General features: G+C 39.7%; 1 non-coding gene across 1 annotated transcript; it reads right to left on the bottom strand.

Moving 5' to 3' along the window:
* Positions 1 to 11,350: 11,350 nt before the first annotated feature.
* On the bottom strand, positions 11,351 to 11,423 carry TRNAV-CAC. The gene has a single exon. It is a non-coding gene; the product is annotated as a tRNA-Val (tRNA).
* Between the last annotated feature and the right edge of the window lie 1,431 nt (positions 11,424 to 12,854).

Below are 12,854 nucleotides of genomic sequence, written 5' to 3'. Positions count from 1 at the left end.
GGGGTCTCGCTCTTGCTCAGGCTGGTCTCGAACTCCTGAGCTCAGAAGGATCCGCCCGCCTCGGCCTCCCAGAGTGCTAGGATTACAGGCGTGAGCCACTGCGCCTGGCCTTGCTGATGTTTTAATGTTCTATTTTCTGGAAATATAAAGAAACCCTTTCTCTCTCCTCTTGAACTATCTATGTTATAAGCCATCTACTCCTAACAATTTGGTAGGCTTTGCTTTTGTAAACTAAAATAAAACCTTTGTAAATGTCTTATTGTCCCTACCTGACCCCACCAGAATTGGGAAAACTCTTATCAGGTATTCTTATTTTCATGGCAATATAAATATTTGCATAGGTTCTATAAGAATCTGTCTTCCTTTTCACTGAAACATAATTGGAAATAGTGATTATGCAACTAAGGCTTTGCTTTAAATGTCATATTTGAAAATGATTATCATTTGATCAGATATAACCAGACATTTTTAAGAAAGTAAGGTTGACTTTATGGAGACTTACAAAGCAATTTCCTGAAAACTGGCCTGGTACCTGGCTTGCAGGGTTCCTAGCCCTTATAGGTGAGTGGGGAAGAACACTTCCTGGCAGGCCCAGGAAACTGAGAATATTTGAGGAATCTTGAGAAGAGAGTTATTCACTCAAATTTATAAGTACTGCAGGTGAAATCTGGTGGCAAGTTCTTGGCTTCTGAACAAGCAAATAATAAGGATAGCAAATAATGAGCTATTAAAAGTCCAATCTGAGATTCCTTATGAAAACTTTCAACAAAGCAAACTTAAGCTGGCCTATATGCTGCACAGATGTAAATAATCAGGACAAATCTAACGACATCATTCTTATTTTATGATCAAGAATATTCTTTTGAGGCCGGGCGCGGTGGCTCACGCCTGTAATCCTAGCACTCTGGGAGGCCGAGGCGGGAGGATCGTTTGAGCTCAGGAGTTCCAGACCAGCGTGAGCAAGAGCAAGACCCCGTCTCTACCAAAAAATAGAAAGAAATTAGCTGGACAACTAAAAATATACAGAAAAAATTAGCCGGGCATGGTGGCGCGTGCCTGTAGTCCCAGCTACTGGAGAGGCTGAGGCAGAAGGATCGCTTGAGCCCAGGAGTTTGACGTTACTGTGAGCTAGGCTGACGCCACGGCAGGCACTCTACTCAGGGCAGTAGAGGGAGACTCTGTCTCAATAAATAAATAAATAAATAAATAAGAATATTCTTTTGAGATTATTTTTGATCTAAGGTGGGGAAGTCCGTAAGAAAATAATTGTGTTTCAATGGAAAACTGTGCATTCTCTACATATAGTACATCCTTTAAGGTTATTGGATTCTGCCTTTTATTGTCTTTAAGTTATTGTACAGTTTTTTGTAAATTGATAGGTATGCAAATTCTGTCCTGTCCGGTAGAGTTTCGGTTGATTTCCCTCCCCCAGTAAAAAAGCAAGTTTTGCCTTCATTTCCAATTCAATTCCTCTACTCCATATAAATTCATGCTTTTTGACTTTTCCTTTAACCTGGTTATAACATCTGTCTGGTTCCCTCACTGAATGAATAAAATAAGATCTTTAACCTGTATGTATTATCTTCACTGAGATAAAATACACATAACATAAAAATTAACCATTTTAGAGTATACTATTCAGTGGTATTTAGTATGTTTAATGTTATACAACCATCATTTCTATCTACTTCCAAATATTTTCATCCCCCTAAAAGGAAACTCTATACTCATTAAGCAGTCAGTCTCCCTTGTTCTTTTCCCCAGTTCCTGGCAACTACTAATCTAGTTTCTGTGTCTGGATATTCCATTAAATGGAATCATATAGTATGTGACTTTTGTATCTAGCTTTCTTCACTTAACATAATGTTTGAGGTTCATCTATGTTGTAGCATATATAAGTATTTTATTACTTTTTATGCTGAATGATATTCCACTGTATAGATATACCACATTTTGCTTATGTATTTATCAATTGATGGACATTTGTGTTGCTTCCACCTTTTGGCTGTTGTGAATAGTGAGCTATGAACATTCATATACAAGTATTCGTTTGAATACCTGCTTTTAAATCTATTGTTTTTATGCATAAGTGGCATTGTGGGGTCATATGGTAACTCTATGTTTAAATTTTTAAGTGAATCACTAAACTTTTACACAATGGCTGCACCATTTTACATTCCCAGTAGCAATGCATGAGGGTTCCAATTTCTCTACATCTTCACCAACACTTGTTATTACCCAACTTTTTAACTCTAGCCATCCTAGTGAATGTGAAGCAGTATCTCTTGTGGTTTTAATTTGCATTTCTCTAATAACTAATAATATTGAACATATTTTCATACGCTTTCATTTGTATCTCTTCTTTAAAGAAACATCTATTCAAGTCCTTTGCCCAATTTTTAATTGGTTTGGTTTTTTTTTTCATTGTTGAGATATAATGGATTTTTATATATTCTGGACACTAGACCCTTACCAGATACGTGATTTATAAATATTTTCTCTCATTCTGAAGGTCGTCTTTTTACCCTCTTGATAGTGTCCTGATGAACAAAAGTTTTTAGTTTCAAAGGAGTCTAATGTATCTATTTTTCTTTTGTCGCATGCACTTTGGTGTTATATGTAAGAAGCCATTGCTAAATTGAAAATCATAAAGATTTATCCCTATTTTTTCTTCTAGGAGTTTTGTAGTTTTAACTCTTACATTTAAGTCTTTCATCCATTTTGACTTATATTTTGTATATGGTACGAAGTGGGGATCCACTTTCATACTTTTGCATGTGAATTTTCAGTTGTCCTAGCACTATTTGTTGAAGAGATTATTCTTTCTCCCCTTGAATGGTCTTGTTGGCCCTTGTCAAAACTTAATTGGCCATAGGTATATGGGTTTATTTCTGTATTCTCAATCCTAATGTACTGATCTATATATCTATCCTTATGCCAGTATTGAACTGTTTTTATTACTGTAGCTTTGTAGTAACTTTTGAAATCAGGAAGAATGAGTTTTCCAACTTTTTTTCCTTTTGATTCAGGATCCTTTGCAATTAAATATGGATTTTAGAATCAGCTTTTCCATTTTTGCAAAAAAAAAAAGGTTATTGGGACATTAATAGATATTGCATTAAACTTATAAATAGATGTGGGTAGAATTGCCAACTTAACAATATTAAGTCTTCCAATCCATGAACATGGGATATTGTGATGGTTAATTTTATGTGTCAACTTGGCTAGACCACAGTATCCGATATTTGGTTAAATACTATTCTAGATGTTTCTGTAAAGGTATTTTTTGGATTGGATTGGCATTTATATCTTTTGGCTTTGAGTAAAACAGATTGCCCTCCAGAATGTGGGTGGGCCTCATTGAATCAGTTGAAGGCCTGAAGAGAAAAAAGAGTGATGTCCCCTGAGGAAGAGAGAATTTGCCAGCAGACTACCTTCAGATTCTAGCTGCAACATCATCTCTTCCCTGGGTCTCCACCCTGCTGGCCTTCCCCACCAATTTTGAATTTTGCCTTCACAAGTGTGTGAACCAATTTCTTAAAATATATTTTTCACCCCCATACACATACACATACACACACACACACACACACCCTATTGGTTCTATTTCTCTGAAGAGCCCTCATTGACACAACTGTCTTAACTTTTATTGAGATCTTCTTTAATTTCTTTCAGCAATGTTTTGTAGTTTCTGATGTAGAATTCTTGCCTATCTTTGGTTAAATTTATTCTTAAGTATTCTTTTTGGTCATATGCTGATTTTTATATCTATATGAAAACCATGGCTTTATTTTTTCTGAAAAATATCTTTTAACAAATGAATACATAACTTCCTTTGATCAACAGAATGTTTGGGGTCCCTTACTTTAGAACTCTTTGAAATAACACATGGCTTCACACAAAAAGAATTTTTATTCATATTATAACAGAAAATTAAAGGTGCCATCTTCCCTCCCTCTCTCCAGTCCTGCTTTTATACTTCTGCACTCAGTGGTGGGATGGATTTAAAGGTTCTAAATTCAACCTGTAGCTGGCTGAACCAATTCATTTGGCAATCAGCTCTACTTCTGTGTAGCATATAATATTAAATGTGCTGTTTGAAAGCTTTATAAGTAAGTGTTGCTAAATTAGAGATCTCTGAGAAATATCATGTGAAAAAAGAATGTAAAATCGTGTGTATAATGCTGCATTTTATGTAACTAGAAAGTAAAAATAGAATTTATATTTATATTTACAGCTATATGCATAAAGAAAATCAAGGAGAATATATATGAAACTAAGAATAATAGTTAGAGATGGGTGGTAGGTCTGTGAACTGGGAAGATGGGTGATAGGAGGGAGAAAAATATCTCTTTACTTTATATCTATTTAGTTTTGATCATAAGAATGTGTTATCCAAGATAACATTAATTTTTAATGTGTCTTCAGACTGTGCCCAAGAATCTTTTCATTCTTATTGTGTTGACATTTAAAATTGTTCTTTCTCATTTTAAAATCGTTATTTCCTGAGGAAAGCAAGATAACCCAGAATAAGATGGTAAGAAGGGTGGGCGGTTTTACAATTTCTTGTTTTGCTAGTATTTCTATTGCTGCTGTAACAAATTACCAAAATTTAACAACTTAAAATAACATCCATTTATTATCACACAGTTCTGTGCATTAGAACTCCAACAGGTTCTCCTCAGACTATTATAATACCAAGGTGTCAGCAGGCAAGGCCATGTCCCTTATGGAGGGTCTAGAGGAGAATTCGCTTCCAAACTCACCCAAAGTTGTTGGCAGAATTCAGTTCCCTGCACTGAAGTCCTGGTATAGAGGTTGTTCTCAGTTTCTAGTGGATGTCTCCATTCCCTCGCTGGTGGCTCCCCCCATCTTCAAAGTAACCGTCTTCAGCAATGGCCTGTCACATCTTTCTTGTACTTTAAATCTTTATGTATATTATCTAATATACAATGAACTAAGTAGTAAGCACCCTTTATTAATTCATTCTTAATTTTTTTTTCAGGCACTGACTTTGAGCCAGTTTCTGTTCTTGTGGTGAAGGATGCAGCACTGACCAAAACAGAGGAAGGCCCTACCTTTTTGGATTTCTTAAGCACCCACTATGTCCCTGGCTTTGTTCTTGAGCCATTACCTACCTCATTATTTATCAATACTGTTTATGTCATTTCCATAGCAAACCCATGCTTTCAAACAGGAAAGGAGTAAAAATATGTTGGGAGGCTGAGGAGCGAAGGGAGAAACAAGGAAGACACAGAGATTCAGTGACCGGACTCCAGCATAGGAAGAATGAGGCTCTAAGACTGAGAGTGGCCCTAGAGACTCCCCCAGAGACTCTTGCCCTCCTATTCCCCACCACACACCCCATTTTCGTCATTCAAATTTCAAACCTACCGCTTTATGATACATGTTCAAATATTTTTTAAATGACTTATAAATGGCTTCAAAAGGGCATCATCGAGGACCATTGTCAAATATATATCCAAAGGCCAAACACTGATCTATTTTACCACAGAACAGTTGTGGTTGCAGGTCTGGAGAGTGTTGGAAAGCAACCCTGAGAGTCCAGCATAGTCCCATGTGGAGAAAACAAACAACAAAAACAAACAAGCAAAAAAAAAAAACCAAACAAACAAAAACCTAGACACCAGCTCCTTTAGCCCGTACAGGGACCGAACCCAAAATCTCAACACTATAAACAACCTAACCAACGGAGCAACCATTTAGAGTAAAAAAAAAAAAAAAGAACTACACGCTCTTTCAAAAGTTTAAAATATGCCAAAACAGTTTTATCTCAAGAAGTTTTTTCTAAGATAATGCAGGAATATTGTTCTCTTCCCTGAATGCACCTGCCCCGCCTCATTCACGATTTCTTTTAAAAGCTCTCCATTCTAACTCTACACGCTCTTTCAAAAGTTTAAAATATGCCAAAACAGTTTTATCTCAAGAAGTTTTTTCTAAGATAATGCAGAAATATTGCTCTCTTCCCTGAATGCACCTGCCCCGCCTCATTCACGATTTCTTTTAAAAGCTCTCCATTCTAACTCTCCTATATTATTCCTTCAAAAAAAATTTTTTTTTAATTAAAAAACAAAAGAAACCTAAAATGGAATGGCTCTAGCTAGTAGAGCTACAGTTACGAATGGCTAAGCATGGCCCCGGAGTTGGATGGAAAGGAGACGCGATGGTAAACGTGGAAAACGCCCTCACGAGAGCCGTCCCCGGGACGCCCACGTTAGTGCCCAGCTCTAACCTACTGAGCTAATTAGTCACGTTACTTAATGTGCCTTTCTTTTTTATATTTAAATCATATCGGACTAAGGTCTGCTGCCATTTTTCTGTATTAGTGAGAAGCGCTATATTTCTTTTTACTAAAAAAGGAGAAATTTCCGCTGCGAGCCCAAATAAACCATGCCTCTTCCAAGGAAACGGTCTTTTTCAAACCGGCGACTCTAATTGGAGAAAGCTCAGATCACGTTCCCAAACGCGGCTTCTTTCCTCCCACCCGGGGAGGCCAACCCGAAGCCGCTCCCAGCCTGAGATCTCTACAAGCGGATCAGGGAACCCACCTCGGAGCCGCAGCAGGCTCGGAGGACTCGGCCCCCGTGCGCGGGTGCGGATTCCTCTCTGCTCCTGGAGGACATCCCGGGCACGTCGGTTTTTCCCAGAGACCTCGGAACCCGGGAACTTACACCCTCCCGCCTCCTGGCCTCGGGGTGGTTCAGTGGTCATCGCCACCCGAGATTCACAATTGCCAGTCGCAGGCCTGCAGCTCTGCAAGCGAAAAAATCAGACTTGGTGCTGCAGTACTGGTCACCCGGCATTTGGTGAAGCTCGAATGCGGGGCTCGAGTCTGCGGGGGAGAAAGGACCGGGGGGACTGTCCCTCCTGAGAGCCTCTGATTCCTTCTGGTGCCGGGAAAACCCAAGACTTCCAATTAATAAGGGAACTTGAGAGCTGGATGAGTCCAGAGTCCATGGCGGTTATCTAGACCAGCGGTAAAGGCAGGTATTTGGGAGGAACTGAGAAGCTGAGGCCAGGATCCGGCAACTCAGAGAGGGGAGGCAGTAAACTGCTCCTGCAAGGTGCTCCGCTCCCAGCCACCGCCCGATCCCTGGGCTGGCAGGTACCAACCCAGGAAGGAGTCAGTAGAGCCTTTGATTGTCCCTCTGCTTGCCATCTTTGCTCTTCTGGACCCTACAACCCTCCCATTTCTACTCTTCTACTCCTTTGTTTCATCTCAAGTTAATTGACCCATTTACACACACACACACACATATATATATTAGTAAGACTTGAAGGACACTTTTTTTATTTTTGAGAACGAAGAGCTGTATCTTTTAATGAGCCAGGTCAGCTATTTACTTATTTTTATTATACAATTTGAAAATTTTGTTTTTAATTTAAAATAAAAGATATAAGATTATGTTTCTTAGCACAATTTTTTAACTTTGTATCTGTATCCACCATTTACTTTGTCTTCTGGTAAAAGAAAAATTGGTGGAAGGTGACTGGGAAAACCAAAATTGTTATTATTTTTAATACAGTACTTCCTATCTGTAGTTCCTTCTCTTCTCTTTGTACATTACTGTCCCCACCTCCAGTTTCCAAAACCCTGAGAGATCCAGCTCTGCTTAACCTCCAGAGTGTCAGCTGTTTGGGTTGATAGACATTCTCTTTGTTCAACCATCTTCCCCAGGCTATTTTTGCCTAGAATATCTTTCTCTCTATCCAGAAAGTTTTAGAGGGGTTTCTTTTAGCTCTCCAGTCCTGACTGTTGGCAGCAAAAATACAAAGTGCCCTCCCTAGGTTGATTTCTCTTAGTTTCGCTGCCATGCTCCTCAACTTCAGAAAGCTTTGCACTTGGGGGTACCTCAGTTGATATTTCTCCCCTTTCCAAGCTTCCTCCTTAACCCTGTATTGCTACACGCTCCCCTAGCAGGGACAACAGGCAGTAATTTGGGCTACTTGGAATTTTATGCTTTGGCCAAGGAGGCCCCCAGGCAAACCTTATAAATCTCTTAAAATTTTGGAGGGTTTTTTCATACCTGTTCTTCAAGAGTTTTTCTCCTCTGCCCTTCTGCCCATCTGCCAGGAATAAAAACAGCCTGAGGCCTCTTTCCTCCTATGAAGACCTCTTTCTAGAGTTAGGTTTACTTAGATTCCTTTGTATTGTCAACTCCCTGACGGATTCAGAAAATCTACTATTCTGTAGCTTATGGTCTTGCTTTAGTTAGTAGGTTAAAAGTGATAGACTCTTATAACTCTATACAACTTCACCAGAAATGGAACTCTGTACTGTGCATATTTAAAAATACGTTTCCAGGTTTTTGTGTCAAAACTGCTTTTGTCATTTCTTGAAACTATCTCCTTTAAGGTATATAGCAACAACCTAGCCCCCTCGTTAAGAAAACTAAAAGTTTGAGAGCCTACTTTGTGCCAGATGCTTTGCGTGTTGTTTCAGGTAAACCTTACATTACACTTCATTGATTCAATGGATATTAAGAGATAACCATTGTTGATTTATATTGAAGTTATGCAAAGTGTGAAATATTGTCAACATGATGCTATGAAAATGTCAAGAAGAGAAATGGCTAACCACTTACAGGTACATTGCTAGGCTTTATTTAGACTTCTAGGTGGGACTGCTAGCACAGGCAAAGGATCAAAATGTCACATGGGAATTTGGATACATTTCAGAAAGTTACCTCTAATATTGTCCACAGATTTGACAAATGTTTATTGAGAACTTGTCATGATCCAGTCTAGTCTTCACTGTGGACATATTGTCCCCAAAACCACAATGGTCCCTCCCCTCCTCTTCCAGACCTTAAAATCAAGTAGTACCCATGACCTCTTATCAATTGCCTGAATGTACAGATGGTCTTGTCCACCTAGGCAGTATCTTAATTTTACCTTAAGAAGGATCTCCTCTAGTTCTTTGATCTGATATAGTTTTCTGTACAAATGATCAGAACAGACTAGCAACATTTTCTAGTGAAAGCACTTATACTATGTGCCATCAAAAACTTCCATATTTGAGCTTCATGGCAGATCTACTTACACAGAAAATCCAGTGTTAGAATCCCTCTCCCGTTCCTTCTGCAGTTTTGGAGAGTATTATCACTAGCAATGTTGAAGACAATTTGATAAAGCATATATTATTAATAAGTTAAATGATGAAAAAAATTGTGAATCATAATGTCATCTAGGAAATTAGGATTCATTCTTAGGACTGGAGATGAGAGTGGGGTATTTTGTAAAGAAGTGCTGATGTAGAAGGACTGATTCATGTAAAAGATTGCTTGTAAAATCATTGCCAGTGGAGCATCAAACCAGTACCTTAAATTCTGTCTTGGAAATTAAAGAGTGCAGAATTCTCATTCAGTAACTGCCAATAAGTTGTGGGGTGCAGTGGAGCCTGAATGCAAGCATCAGAACAAGCTAAATAGGATGTAGGATTTGGTACTTGATCTCTATTTATGTGTCATATGGAACAAGTGATAGGCGTTCTTCAATCTCTGTGCATTCTCATTCCGGTTTTGTGTTATCTCCTTTACTCTTTTTTTCTTATCACCACTGTAGAACATTAACCATACCTACACTGTGGATGGCCCTTAACCAATTTTTGAAAACAGAACAATGAATAGCCAATTTCTTCTTTCAACCTCAAGTAAAAAAAAGTAGAACACATATTCAAGTTTGTTTACACTGGGTTTCTAGTGTACCTTTACATGATTCAGATATCTAAGCTTAAATTCTCACAAATTTAAGTATTAATTTCCAAGGAACATGAGAAAAATAAGAAAAGTGAACAAGTCTGATATAATTTATATAAATAGCTACTTTTGTTAGAATTTTCTCCTCCTGTGAACTAAATTCTCTGAAGCCCCAGAGGCAGGAAAACCTTGAGTCATTTGGTTTGTTTTGTGATCTAACTATTTATAATTAAAAGATTTGAGTATAATTTTCAATGAAAAAAGCATACAAAGCAAAAGGAAGCAAAAATGGTTGCCACATGCCAAAGAAAAACAAGATCTAGAGGCCTACTAAGAAGTACTTTAATCTTTTTTGTTAGAAAAAGAATTCCAGACACTAACAGTTCGCAACACATCAATGGCGGGACGGGGACTACTTTTTAAATGACTTGGATTGGAATGCTGCTGTTGAAACTGCTGTAGGTGATATTTACTATCTCTCGAAGAACTGAAGTCTTTAAAATAATAACAGTTGCATTATTCAGCATTCTCCAGAGAAACAGAACAAATAGGACGTGTATATATACAGAAAGAGGTTTATTTTAAGAACTGGGCCACACAATTGTGGAGGTTGACAAAGATTCTTTGCTTGGCCAAACTTTAGTCAGACTCCTGAACTTTCTCCTATGCCCATCTATGCACTTCCTTATCAAATCCAATTTTAGCTAAGAACCCGGCTAAGTCAGTTTACCAAACACCCTCCACCTTTGATGTGTGCTCACCCGAGGTATCTGATCGGGTTCCTCATCCTCCACCATCCCCCAGGTGTTGTGTGATCACCTTGGCCTGTCTCCAGCAAGAATCTCGTTAATTGGTTTAGCCAGAATCTTACTCCTGATGTTTCCTCTTAGTAACTTCCTATCCACTGACCCCCACCCTGCTCCTTGGCTATAAATTCCCACTTGCCCATGCCGTATTCAGAGTTGAGCCCAATTTCTCTTTTTCACTGCAAGACCCGGTCGCAGTGATTCCTATACCTCTCACTACGGTCCTCAATAAAGTCTTCCTTACCATGGTTTAACAAGTGTCGTTAAACAAAGAGCCTCAGGTCGAAACCTGCTGCCACCTGCATCCTGGGCTGGGCTGGGGGGGCAGGACAAAGCAGCATCAGAAATTAGTCAAGACAGCATCTTTGTGAGTACTTGAAGACAGACGGGGGCTTTGCATTATCTTCCAGCGCTCTCTCGCCCACCGCAACATTCCCCTCCCACAGTGCAGGGGGTCAGTAGATGTGGGTTGAAAATACTTATCCGGCAAGAGATACATTGGGAGTGGTGGCTGATGTCGTTGCCTGACACCCGGGTAGCTGTTACCACCTGGTTTCAAGGTGGAGCTGTTGCCTTCATCGAAATCCAAATTCCGAAAGGAGCAGCCCTACCCGCCGCGCCTGTTCATCTTTCTCCAACACTGTCCCAAGGACCCTCAGAGCCAGAGGGCGCCACGCAGAAGGGGAGGGAAGAAGAAAACAACTGCGCGTCTCAGAATAGCTTCCTATTTTCCAAGAACAAGGGCGATGATTTCTGAGTTTGTTTTTCATGAATACATGTGAGGAAAGTCAAAAATCTCTGCAGCCTAGTATAATAAGAAGGGCTTGTTTCCGCCCGGTTTCGAACCGGGGACTTTTCGCGCGTGAGGCGAACGTGATATCCGCTACACCACGGAAACAATTGGAGGTGACATTGCGCCCTTGTGTCATTCGAAAGGTTTTGCCCGTAAGACCCTAGGCATGTTTATTACAGGCTCATCCATGAAATGATCTTTGTTGTGGTGCATTTCTTCCCTCCTTTTCTATTTTCGAAAACAAAAACAACTTGTAACTAAGCTTCACCCAAGGCCCCAATTCTTGCACACATTCCAAGCGTGAAAAGCTAGAACAACGTCCTAGAGAATTTGACTTCAAGAGCTCCCCATGCTGTCTACGCCCATTTCTTTATCCAGAAAATGACTGAGAGCCAGGAGCGAGAGGTCTGAGTCCAGGAGATGATTGAAGGCCATCTGCACTTTCTGCCACAGCTTCTGTCATCATTTTCTTTGCAGAAATTACTAGACAAAGGCCCTGAACTGACGTTCATTCCCAGAGATAAAAACATCACTGTTATCCACCTGGCAATCTAGGAACTCATGGAAGTCAAACAATCAATGAAGTTTTGCCTCTGGGCCATTTCACTGTAGTCACAGTGGATCCATGAACCCATCCTGTAGTTATTTCTCCAGTTCCAGACAGAATCTTTATAGTGTTTCATGACTGCTGTAGTGAATGCTATTATGGCATAAAAAGCTAGGTGGAAGCCACTAGAAATTCCTCTGTCTATGAAAATAGTGAACCCAAAGCAATATTGCATTCCTGGAGAGATTTCAGAGATTAATGCCACCATCAAGGACTTGGAAGATGCAGGGGTGGTGATTCCTACCATATCTCTATTCAAGTCATTGTTCAACTGCAGAAGACATGGATTATGGAGAATAACAGTGGATTATGGTAAATTTGGTCAGGTGATTATTGCAATTCCATTAGCCATTCCAGATATGGTTACTTTAGAGGAGAAAACTAACGCATCCGCTGGCACCTGGTATGCAGCTACTGATACAGTGAGTGCTTTTTTCTCTATATCTAATCATAAAGACCATCAGAAGCAGTAGGCTTTCAGCTGGCAAAGCCAACTGAAGTACACCTGATCTGCCCTATTGCTCAGGGGTATATCGACTCTCCAAACTCATGTTGCTGGCCCTTTATATTGATTATGATAAGAAGGTAGCAAATTCTCTAGAACATTGGTAAGACATTTGCATGCATGAGGGTAGGAAATAAACCTCACAAAAATTCAGAGTCTTACTCCCTCTGTCAAATTTCTAGGGGTCCAGTTGTCTGAAACATAATGGGTTGCTGCTTCAGACATCTCTCACTATTAAAAAAGTGGTACAACAAAATTGGTTTTAACTGATCAATACCTAAGTGCACATATAGCAATAACATTCATCGGGTGTCAGGCAGATGGGAAGGGGGGCAAAAGGGGATGGGTATATACACACATAATGAGTGCGATGCACACCATCTGGGGGATGGACACGATTGAAGCTCTGACTCAGGGGGGAGGA

Source organism: Propithecus coquereli, unplaced genomic scaffold (assembly GCF_000956105.1).
Source record: "Propithecus coquereli isolate 6110/MARCELLA unplaced genomic scaffold, Pcoq_1.0 Scaffold131, whole genome shotgun sequence".
NCBI classification, from domain to species: Eukaryota; Metazoa; Chordata; class Mammalia; order Primates; family Indriidae; genus Propithecus; species Propithecus coquereli.
The sequence above is the reverse complement of the archived record's forward strand: the minus strand, read 5'-3'. Positions and strand labels throughout refer to the sequence as shown.